Raw genomic sequence first — 13,017 nt, forward strand, 5'->3', positions numbered from 1 at the left:
ACACCATGGCCCTCTGCGCCACTGCTGAAGCCCAATCCCTCTCCATCAAGAAGCTGGAGAAGGATCTTGACAATGCAGAGAAGAGAGCCACCACTGCCTCTACCAATCTGAAGATAGCTACTGAAGCCAAGGATGTGTATAAGAGGCAGTTGGCTGCCTCTGAGGCTAAGGTGGATTCTCTTCAGGCCAAAATTCAACACCTGACCGAGGCTCTTACTACTTGCTTCAAGGTAGGGAAGTAAATGCAAGGGCGCTACTCCTGTCTGGCACACCTGGCTAGTGCTAAAGCTTTCCGGTCTGGCTATAATCAGGGCTCAGGCCTTAGGACGATGGATCCAGACGCTTTTGACAAACAGGTGGGGGTGCACTTCCCATATGATGAAGGGCCACAGGCTTTAGAAGCTGAAATCCGCTTTGCCGAGATGGTGAAGGCGCACCTGAAGGGTACTCCTAGCTCTTCTGCCCCTGCGGCTTCAATTCCTCCTACCCCAAGTCCTACTGTAGTGGATGCTTTTGAATCTACTCCCTTCGATTCGAAGAGGAAGTAGAACCATGTATTTTATTTTTATTGACAGTATGTTTGGGATAATAAATATAATTTTTGTTTTAGGCTTTCAATAACTGATTTGTTTTTGCTGTATGCTTTTGATATTGTTCATACTATTCTGACTGGTAATGTTTTTATGACAAACAAAACACATTGTCTTTATGCTTCGGATTTATGCTATTCGAGAAAAAGCAAGGATGATGGGAAGAAGGAGATCCTTTTAACAGTTTAATTGATATCTCAGGATGATTCATATGGACAATGATCTAACTGTTAAGTGAACTCTTCTTGCCTTTGACTTGCCTGCAGTAGACGTATACATACTCTTTCTTTCTCGTGTGTTCCTGATGTGGGGTGGATTATGATGAACTTATGATATATCCACATCCATAGGGTATTAACCACTTGGATACCAGAGGAAAAAGTTCTGATCCGGCCAACTCACTTAGGGTCCGAAGCTGTCTCGGACACTTAGGATCCGAGGCGAATTGTTCCTCGGCACTGAGTCGTGGAGGAATATTGCTGAATAGGACACTTAGGGTCCGAAGCTGTCTCGGACACTTAGGATCTGAGGCGAATTGTTCCTTGGCACTGAGTCGTGGAGGAATATTGCTGAATAGGACACTTAGGACTGAAGCTGTCTCGGACACTTAGATTCGAGGCGAATTAAATACTCCCTGGCGCGGAGCCTGAGGGGAGGTTTTGCCGAGCCGGACACTTAGGGTCCGAGGCGAGATTTTTGCCGAGCCGGACACTTAGGGTCCGAGGTTAAATGAATTACTCCCCGGCGCTGAGCCTGAGGGGAGGTTTTGCCGAGCCGGACACTTAGGGTCCGAGGTTAAATGAATTACTCCCCGGCGCTGAGCCTGAGGGGAGGTTTTGCCGAGCCGGACACTTAGGGTCCGAGGCGAGATTTTTGCCGAGCCGGACACTTAGGGTTCGAGGCGAATGAACTACTCCCCGGCGCTGAGCCTGAGGGGAAGTTTGTTTATATTTTTTCTCAAACAACTTATCATGAGGCCGAGGATTCAAAAATGATAAGAGGCCAAGAAAGCGAGTAACAGTGGCTGTGAAGTTTCCTATTTGTTGACTTTGGAGACTTTCCTCCTCCATTGATACTCCCTTCTTGGCAACCAAATGTAGTGGACTACGCATATATTAACCGAATTTCTTTTCTATTTCTATCCGATGTGGGATATAGACTAAATTTTGTCAAAAAGGTCGGTGTAAGGAATGCCTCTGGTATTGAGCTTGACAGCCTTAAATACCAGTGGGCCCCCCTTACACCGCAATTAACTATTTGAATATTCCCATATATAACAGAATGTAGCACATACTTTTTTGCCGATGTGGGATAGAAAGTTTTAACCATAGGCCATAACTCATGTTTTTTTCCTTAAAAATTATTGTGACAAATGCTTTTTAACAACTTGCTTCTAACATTGCTTTGCATAAAAATTGCATAGTGCGACTTGGCATGCATAAAAATTGCCTAATGCGACCCATGCATAAAAGTTGCATAATCATAGAGTAGTATGGCCCCCATTTTTATAGAAAAATAGAGTAGAATTGTACTGAATATAGAAGCAAAATAAAGAAAAGTTTGGCTGACTGTGGACATACTCAGCCTTATTTGTGAAGAATTTGTAGCAAAATTGACAAACTTATCTAATGGAAATACCTTTTAAGGTGTATTGCGTTCCAAGGACGCGTAATGGGACGTCCGTCAGCTTCGGCCAAAGGATATGCTCCTTTCCCCACTACTTCGGTAACCCTGTAGGGTCCGGTCCAATTAGGTTCCAGTTTCTTTACATGAGCTGTCTCTTGCTTCAAAACCCAATCGCCTACCACAAAGCTCCTGAATCTGACGCGTTTGTTATAACTGTTACACACCTGCTGTTGGTATGCCGCGAGCCGAATTGCTGCTGCATCTCTCCTTTCGTCCACAAGATCAAGGCTATGTTCGAGTTGTTGCTCATTGTTCCCTTCCAGTACCAAGGATGTCCGAAGGGTTGGGATTATGGACTCGGTAGGAATGACAGCTTCGGATCCATATGCCATAGCAAATGAGCTTTCTCCCGTGGGTCGTCTTGGAGTGGTTCGATAGGCCCAGAGCAGTTGAGGGAGATTCTCGTACCATTTTGTCTTTAATTTCTCCAATTTTTTCTTTAAGCACCCAAATATCGTGCGATTAGTTATTTCAGCTTGCCCATTGCTTTGTGGATGACTAACTGCAGCCAATTTTTACAGGATTCCATGTTCGTTAAAGAACTTTCTTGTACTTCTGTTATCGAGGTTCTTACCATTGTCCATTACGATGACTTTTGGTACCCCAAACCGGCAAATAATGTTGCTCCAAATGAAATGCTTTACTTCTTCGTGGGTGACGCTAGAGAAGGCTTCAGGTTCCACCCACTTGGTGAAGTAATCCGTAGCCAGAAGCACATGCTCCTTTTTTTCCACAGTTTTGGGTAACGGTCCTACTACATCAATCCCCCATTGGGCGAACGACCATGGATTAGCCATGGCGTGCAAACCTTCGGCAGGTTGATGCTTTATTGGACCATGGCACTGACACTTGTCACATCTTCTTGAGTATTCTTCGGCATTCCGAGCCAAGTATGGCCAAAAATAGCATTGGGTTAGAATTTTGTGTGCAAGGGATCTTCCTCCCGAGTGATTTCCATAATCTCCTTCATGAATTTGTTTTAGAATTGTGAGAGCCTCAGTAGGGGTTAAACACTTGAGATAAGGACCGGAGAATGACCTTCTGTATAACTGGTTATTGATGATTGAGTATTTAGCCGCGGTAAGCCTAAGCTTCCTTGCCTCAGCTTTTTGATTTGGGAGAACTCCCTCCTTGAGGTAGGCCTCGATTGGATTAATCTAGCATGGCTCGCGTGGAACTTCCGGGATCACCATCACCTCTTGCTGGGGATTAATGCTAGGTTCTTCGAGGACATCGATTGGAACAAGCCGAATCAACTCTTCGTCTGAAGATGATGCGGCTGCGGCCAATCGATCTGCTTCGGCATTTTCATCTCGTGGTACCTGATGGAATTCGATTTGATCGAACTCCCGGATGGCATTCTCTACAGCATCTTTGTATGACTTCATACGTTCCTCCTTGGGATAATAGTGCCCTGTCACTTGATTGATCACAAGCTGTGAGTCACTAAAAACTTTCAAGCACCGTACCTGTAGCTGTTTAGCTAGCCGAAGGCCGGCAAGCAACGCCTCATACTCGGCCTCGTTATTAGTAGCTGGGAAATCTAGCCAAATTGACTGCTCCAGCTTGGTACCCTCGGGTGTTGTGATGTCAATCCCGGCCCCTGCCCTTTTTTGGTTGGAAGAGCCATTAACCCGTAACTCCCAGTACGGCTTTTGAAGTGTCGGTTCCTCAGATTGATCTTCATACTCCAGTAGGAAATCCGCTACTGACTGCCCCTTGTGAGATACCTTTGGTGCATAGGTGATATCAAAAGAGCTAAGTTCAATAGCCCATTTTGTAATTCGACCAGACAAGTCTGGTTTAGCTAGGATAGCCCGTATATGGTGATTTGTAAGTACCACTATGCTGTGAGATTCGAAGTAATGTCGAAGTTTCCTCTTGGCATAAATTAACGCCAGGATTATCTTTTCCGTCTTGCTGTACCGTGTCTCGGCATCCCTCATCGTTTTGCTTGTGTAAAAGATTAGATGCTGAATCTTACCTCCTTCTTTGATCAACACTGCACTTGTTGCTACAGCTGATACTGCCAAGTACAGGATGAGGGTGTCTCCGGGCGTTGGAGCAGAAAGGATTGGGGGTTTTGTCATGTAGCTTTTCAATTGATTGAGAGCTTCCTGCTACTGAGGTACCCACATATCTTTGTTTTTGGATCGAATAGCATCAAAGAAAGGTTTATACTTATCAGATAATCGGGATATGAACCGGCTGAGGGCCGCAACTCGGCCAGTTAGAACTTGCACTTCCCTGCGGTTTGGCTCTTGGTTCTGTATGAGTGCCTTTGCCTGAGCTGGGCTTACTTCTACTCCTCTTTTATTTACAATGTGCCCGAGGAACTGTCCTGAAGAGACGGCGAAGGAGCACTTGGTGGGGTTCAGCTTCATATTGTACCTCTTGAGAGTATCAACGACCTCCTGGAGGTGCTTCGCGTGATCCTCTTTCCGTATACTTTTGACCACCATGTCATCGATATAAGCTTCAACTGTATTCCCCAGTAGATTATTGAAAATTTTATTGACAAGTCGCTGGTAGGTGGCTCCGGCATTCTTTAGACCGAAGGGCATCACTCTGTAGCAGTAAGTGCCCGTCTCTGTGATGAAAGCGGTTTTCTCCTCATCTTCAGGATTCATGGGAATCTGATTATAGCCGGAGTATGCATCGAGGAATGTGAGCCTCTCATAACCTGTCGTAACATCCACCATTTGATCAATCTTGGGCAGAGGGAAGTTATCTTTTGGGCAAGCTTTGTTAAGGTTGGTACAATCTACGCATACCCTCCATTTCCCATTCTTTTTTTGAACGACTACTACATTTGAGAGCCATTGTGGGTATTGCACCTCTCGAATGAATCCTGCTTGTAATAGTTTATTTACTTCCTCGGCTATTATGCGATTCCGTTCAGGTGCGAACCGTCGGTGCCTCTGCTTGACTGGCCTGAATTCTGGGTTAACCCTCAAACTATGGCATGAGACCGTAGGATCAATCCCTACCATGTCCGAGTGATCCCAGGCAAAGACATCCGAATTGCACCGAATGACCCTGATCAATGCTTCCTTCTCTTCGGATGTGCAAGATGAGCCAATGTAGGTGACCTTCTGAGGGTCTCCGAGGACTACCTCTATAGCTTCGAGGGACTCCTCGGTAGGTGCTTCATCCTCGGCTTCTTCCTCTGCCTTGAGATACTTGGGCAGAGGGTACTGTAACTGCTATTTGATTGCGTCTTTGGGATTCGCCTCTGACTGAGGTGATTTTGACACCTTCTTTGCTTCATATAGTGTTAGCATGTAACATTCTTTTGCAGTAACCTGGTCTCCCCAGAGGTCGATGACCTCCCTGCCATCTGGGGATAAACACCTCATTATTTGATGAAGGGTAGAGGGGACTCCGTTCATACGATGGATCCAACCTCTCCCTATAATGAGGTTATAAGATGGATAAATCTCCGTCACGACAAAGTTCTCCTTCAGAGTCTTCTTTGCTGCAGTAACGGATAGATCGATCACCCCAAGCAGATTCACCTTAGTACCATCAAACCCCATTAGGGGGCTGGAAGTTGGCCTGATGGACGATGGTGAAACCCCCAGCTGATCGAAGGCTGCTTTTGTAATGATGTTGGCGCTACTTCCCGGATCTATCAGCACCCTTCTGATCATATAATTCGCCACTAGGAGGCTGATGACCGAGGGGTCTTCATTCGGGCGCTGGACTCTAGATAGATCATTGTTACCGAATCCAATGTTGATGTTGCCTGGCGCAACCGTATTTACCGAAGACAATCTTCGTAACTTATGAGCCTCTCTCAACCTGGATCTGTACAACTCTTCAGACTCTTCATCATCCTCTGACCTTCCGTGTATGGCATGGATAACCTTTACCTGATCGCCCTTTACCCGTTGAGGGTTAACCTCCCGAGATTTTACGTACTCCTTCGTGGCAAGATACTCCACCAACTCTCCTCTCGCTATCATGCTTTCTACCTGTCGCTGAAGGGACCTGCAGTCATTGGTGGTATGCCCATAGTCTCTGTGGTAGGCACAATGTTTACTTTTGTCCCTCTGCTCCAAGGGTTGTTTCATGGGCTGAGGAGTTGCGAACCTCGTCTTATTCTCTTGGAACAGGCGCGCTAAGGTAGTACGGAGAGGGGTAAGCCTGTCCTCTGTCCTTTGCCTCTTCTCAGGCGCTTGGGTGACTTGTGTGGCGGCATGAGGAACCTTCTGCATCCTTGTGCTTGCAGCTTTCTCTCGAGACTTATTTTCCACTGTGACAAGGGTAGCGTGCTGTGCACGGTGGGCTACGTTTTCCTCCAACCGAATGTAAATTTGTGCCCTAGCGTTCAAAGTCTGCATATCCGGGGGGGAATATTTGATCAAGGATGTGTGAAACTTGGTTCCCTGGATCATTGCCAACTTAAATGTTTCGATTGCCGTGGCAGGGTGGCAATCTGCTATCTCCGAGGCTTCCATGTTAAACCTGGATAAGAAATCTTGCAGAGTTTCTCCCTTCATTTGCCTTATGGTGAAAAGGCTGGCGATACTTTTCTTCTGCTTCTTATTTCCGCAATACTGGGCTAAGAACATAGTGCACAAGGTCTCATAATCAGGGATAGACTTATGTGGCCTATTCCTGAACCATTCTAACGCTGCTCCGGTTAAACTGATAGGAAAAACCTTACACATCCACGGATCGTTATGATCGTCCAGTGCCATCTTTTGCGCATAATGATCGAGATGCCGAGAGGGGTCTCCTGCCCCATCGAACTGGGTAAAGGATGGCATAGTGAACTTCCTTGGTCTTTCCACAAGGTACACATCGTCAGTAAAGGGGGTTTTGACCAAGGAGTTCTTGTGCTCTCTAGCCATCTCGGCTGGTGTCTAAATTCTTAATAGCTTCTTTTCGTCGAAGGCATCTTGTACGCGTGCGCCATCTGGAATGCCATTGGACCATACCGTAAGCCTATGGCTGGACTCGGCTTGTTCGTCCTGTGTGCGACGCGGGAGATTATCCGAAGCAACCGCCTCGAACCTCGTCCCTTGCTGTTGCTGAACTTCATTAGGTCAAGCCCCGTTGGGTGGTGTCCCGTTGGCCGGAGGCTCGTGAATTGGAGGTAAATTTTGGGTGGGGGGTGGTGCTGCAGCATCGCCTGGTGGTGGTTGTGGCGTTAGCCTGGCCATTGCCGTATGCAGCGTATGAGTTTGCTGCTGAAGTGCAGCTATCTGGGCGACACTCGTATCGTTTGCTTGCCGGAGTGTCTCAAATTGGTGCAAGAACCCCTCTCGCATCTTTTGCATCAATTCTATCTGTTAATTCATGGCTAACTCTCCGTTTGACATTCCAAATACGACTAAGGATTTGATTTGAAGAACAAGTGGGAGTATATTTTTATACGTTTCCCATAGAAGGCGCCAAAGTGTAGGTGCAAAATTTCGCTCAACCAATAATGATTAAGAAAAATAAAACAACTCACTCAATCAATAGTAAAATAAACAAGAACAATATATGTCGAAGCGCAGTATTGCTTGATCCCTTTATTGGAGGTCTAAGCCTCTATTTATATACAAAAGATTGTAAAATTATGGTAGGACTCGCGTTGTTTGTCCTCCAATTCTTTCTATATAAACATTCTTTACTAATAGAGTTCTTTCCATTATCTAATTTTTCATACATAGAACTTGCCTTGTACAGAACTTCCTATCTCAGAATTTTCCTTCTACGGTAAATCCTTCAACTGGTAGGACTTGTGCATTCTTGAATAACTGGGCTGAACATACTTTGATCCGGCTGGGCTTGAGTAATGGACTGGATGTTAAATATTAACAAGTTGGGCTGATGACCTCTCGATTCGGCCTTGATGGAGGTTGGGAGACAAATAACAATGGTCTTGGGCTAAAAATACACTCAATTTGGGCTTGAGCATGACGGGCCTTATATGTCTTTGGAATGTAGATATGTGTAGTGATGGCGTGTACGCTTCTTATTGGAGGGAGTTTTTTTCCCTCCACATCATGTCAAGTCAATCTCATTTGTTACCCCTTGGGTTAGGAAAGTGCCATGAGTTCTTAGAATGTTAATTGATGTGATCTGATGCCAGCCATTGTATGCAGGGCATCAAAAAAACTGTCCCAGGCGAGAAAGTGATTTGCTTGATGTTAACAAAAAATTAGTTTCCTTGGAAAGAAAGTCGCTGAGAATGAAACCATAATTGGTGAATCTAAATTGTGCCTGGAGTCCATTTCCTGGTCCAACATCCTGAGAATGTTTAGTAATATCATGCAAGGTTTTGGGATACCATTAAGAAGACCAGGTTCAACTCTATTCTTAATCTGTCAATAAACGAGGAATAGTAAAAAAATAAAAGTTGGTCTTTGTTGTAATAAAGGCATTTGATATGGACATGAAGCTTAATTTGTAAAATCTGTATACATGGTGTTGTTTAAAATACAAGCTATAGTCTTATTGTGTCTCTTTTTTGCAGTGAGGCTGAGATATACTTATTTGGAGGTTGCATTACATGATGGAAAGTTTCCAGCAAGGATCTCCTTTTTGTTCGGCCAGATGCTGTGTTTAATGGACAGAAACCTATCAGGTTATTTCCCTGCCACTTTCATTTTGAGAAGTTGAGAACCCATATTATTCCATCCCCTTCTACTCTGCATCAAGTTCTAGAATTGTTTCAACAATGCATTGCAATTGTTATTATGTCTTTTCAATTTCTTTGACTGTTGGAAACGGGGGCATTAAAAACATAAACTTTGGATGAGATTTGAAATAGATTCGGTTAATAATTTTTTATGGATCTCTAGACAAGCACGTTTCTCTCCGCAAGGAGATGAATGTGGTATATTTACTTTCTGAAATCCGTTTCCGGATGAATGAGAAATTAGCTCCAAAGTGTGGTGTTTTGATAAGCCTAAATGGGTATGCAAAATGTGGGAAGTGTTCGTCCCAGATGGAAAAAATGTTGAAACAAATTGAAATTTAAATAAGCTGAGTTTAGAATTTGGGCTTGGGCTTGGGCCTAATTGTAAAGTCCAGATTATTCTTTTTTTGGAATTTTGGATTTGGCCTAATTTTGGGCTGGGCTTATTTAAATGGGATTCACAAATGAGTGGGTTTTTTTGGGTGGTTGGCTTTTTGAATTAAAAAAACTACTTTTTAGTTTTTCTAAAAGGTTACACCTTTTAAATTAAAAAGCCATATTTTAGTTTTTCTAAAGGGTTACACCTTTTAAATTAAAAAACCACTTTTTAGTTTTTTTCAAAGGGTTACACCTTTTTCCGAAACCATCATAACCCATGGTTGCATCCACTCGAAAAGGCACATTGCAACCTATTGGAATGGATGTGTCTATTGGTGAACAAACACTATGTGAACCATTGTAACCTATTGGAATGGATGTGTCTATTGGTGAACAGACACTATGTGAACCATTGCAACCTATTGGAATAGATGTGTCTAGTGGTGAACAGACACCATGTGAACCATTGTAACCTATTGCAATGGTTGTGTCCAATAATGAAGAGATACACCCAATCCGAAAAGGCATTTCTGTTTCTATAAATACCCCCCTTTGGATCATTTGCAAGTGGTTCAATTTTTATTTTCTTCTTTCTCCCTCTCTAGACTTGAACCCAACCCAAGTGGGTTCAAACCATATGTTAAGTGGTCCGAACCACTTAGACCCTAATCTAATTTTATTGAGCCATATTAAGATTAGTTCGAACCATTTGGTTCGGATTGCACCAAATTCAGTATTTATATAGTATAGATGCATTTTTGAGTCAGAGAGAGTATTATACGGAGAAAGTTCGCCGTATCCACGAGTTTGTAGTGCTGCTACTGGTGGATGTAGACCGTTGTATCCTGGGAGATAGACGTTACTGAGTCCGTTAGCACCATAGTGGGGCAAATCTGTCTTAAGGACATAGTATCCAATACTAGCCTCGGTCCAGGTTCTTTATTTATTATTTTTATTGTTTTAATTTGCATGTTTAATTAAATATCTAGTTGAATATTTAATTAATTATTTTTAGCATATTACAAATATCTCATATCATATTAATATAGGGTTAGTTATATCTTAAATGTCACGTGAAACATATATATTTTACTAACAATCTTAAGACAGATCTGTTCCTTAGGTAGATTTTATTATATACTTCTATTTAAGATATAAATAAGTAGATATCGTACTAATAGTTGAGATATAATAAAATAATGTTTTATACATTATTATATGATAATATGCTAAATATTGATGTGTTGAATATTATATGAAATTGAAGCATGTTATATAAGTAGACTATTGAATTATTTTTATATATATATATAATTCAATATTAGTTGAATTATTTTAATTTTGTAATATGATATTATGAAGTATATGACATTACCTTAAACATGTGCCAACTAGAGGTGAAAAAAAAAGGTACTTCGTTACTTTTATCAATAGTTGCACAAAATACTGTTATGTATATTTGCTACGAAGTAAAGATAAACCTTAGAAATGTTTAAACATTACAAAAGTGAGGTTGAGAATTTGTGAATACAAAACATCATGTGCTGATATTTGTTTAGAATATGGTATCATTGACGAAGAAATGATGAATATTATATTGATAAGTTCTGGTTTAACTCAGAATTTGTGGAGGGAAGTTCTGCTTGCTGCAAATTATTTTACTCAATAAAATACCTCTAAAGAAAACGAATGTGACAACATATGAATTATGAAAAAGTCGAAAACCTTACTATAAATTCTTAAAAATGTGGGGGTGTCTAACTAAGGTTGTACTTTCTCCTAAGAAAGTTACAGTCCCACACCACCTACGTAAGGGAAAGGTAAAGTGATTTTATGTAGTGGTGTTATCTCCAATTGGTACGAGACCTTTTGAGATAAAACCCAATAACAAAATCGTGCGAGCTTGATCTCAAAGTGGACAATATCATACTATGTGATGGAGTGGATCGTTACATAAAACCTTTGATAGGTTATAACATCAGTGCATATCATTTTCTTGTAGGCTAGAACGTCTACATCTTTTGGTCCTAATTTTCTAGTATGTTTATTGGAGAATGAGCCATAAATCCTTTTTCTTAAATTAATTATGTGATATAATTAATCATGTGATATAATATGAAACTATATTGTTATGAAAATTCAGTATTATTTTTACAAAAGTTTATTATTTGAGATTATAATATTGAGATATGTAGTTGAATTACTTAGTGTACGTAGTAATTTAATTTTACAATATAGCTTATTTAATGTGTGATATTATTAATTTTGTATGAGTTCATGACTGGTTTGTGTATTTAATACAACAGACAAAAATTGATTAGTCTAAGTATGTCAATTCTTCCAATAGTCAAGGGAAAAAGATCTATACTAGTGTCTAAGACACGTATAGCTGTGAATGGGTTAAATAAGAAAAGATTTTCTTATAACTCTAAAGAGTTTAATGGAAATGTTATGGATACACTAAGCTAGTACACTGAGACAAGCTAAATCAAACTAGTTAGCTCTAATATACAATTTAGCTAAAAGCTAAAATGTTACTGAGTTGCAAACAATGTAGCTTAGCTATAAGCTTATATGATTAATGAGGTGCACAGAACCTAAGGGGAAGATGAAAAATCTGTTAGTTGGTTCTAACTCTCAACTTGTTAGTAAAAAACACGAAGGTGATGAGTAGCTATTTTAGCCATAAGCTATTTGAGCTATTCATCATATCTGCTCATATAGGAGGGAATAATACTACTTGTAAAGTAGTAGTTTTTGAAGAATATTCTTCAAAACAAATTACTCTACTACCAAGGTAGACTACTTAGATAAGTGTCTACTAAAGTTATGAACTACTAGAATTGATAGCTAAACAAACTTAACTTCAAGCTAGCGGTAATAGCTGAAAAGTGGGTGCTCATCATAACCTAGTAGTGAGATATGAGAAGAGTGTACTTAATCTAAGCTAGTAATGATAGTTAAGAACTCACTTTTAACTAGTAATGATAGCTGAGAAGTGAGTGCTCACTCTGTGGTGATTGTATCCAAAGCTTAAATAATAAGATAATTATTTGCTTAAATGATTGAGTTATGTGATGTGCAACACATGAAAGGTTATAACATGTTAATATGACTGACTTAACATGAACTTAAACATGAATAACTCAATTTATAAATATAAAAGATGTAAAAGCAAATATTAATTAGAGGCCATTGTAATTAATATCTTTAGCATTAATTCACGGTAATGTCAGTGAATTATTATAAGAATATGCTAAAGATAAAGTGAGTACATATGCACTAGAGACTGTTATATATACTTGTTGAGAAGCGAATATGGAACCTTGAAAAGGTAGATGAGGTGAAGTATTTAATATATGGTACTTTCATAGTTGAAAAATCATAATAAATACATTAGAGATAAAATTTCAAGATTATCCCAAAGTTGTGGGAAGATATTATCCATAAATGAAATTTATTACGAGTCACTCATCTTAACAGAAATACTTATAAATATGGGGTGTTCCAAGTCCTAAGAGCTTTAGGATAGAACCAAAAATCATTTATATTATTATAACAATAGTGCATATTATTTCCTACAAGGAAAATATTATGGAACAACTAGAAGAGTTCTTTTTTCAGTTGAAGTGCTGAGTTATTTGTTCCAGTTGAAAAGTCAAGTGTGCAAGCTTATAAGTCCTTGAATGGATTAAAGCTACTACCGAGACAATAACATAAATGTGA

General features: G+C 40.7%; 1 pseudogene; it reads left to right on the forward strand.

Annotated features, from left to right (window-relative positions):
- Nucleotides 1-329: 329 nt before the first annotated feature.
- LOC132316399 (putative glucose-6-phosphate 1-epimerase) overlaps nucleotides 330-13,017 on the forward strand; it is a 31,421-nt pseudogene continuing 18,733 nt past the window's right edge.

Source organism: Cornus florida, unplaced genomic scaffold (assembly GCF_030987335.1).
Source record: "Cornus florida cultivar Cherokee Brave unplaced genomic scaffold, ASM3098733v1 CherokeeBrave_3.0.0_Hap2_Chr07, whole genome shotgun sequence".
NCBI classification, from domain to species: domain Eukaryota; kingdom Viridiplantae; phylum Streptophyta; class Magnoliopsida; order Cornales; family Cornaceae; genus Cornus; species Cornus florida.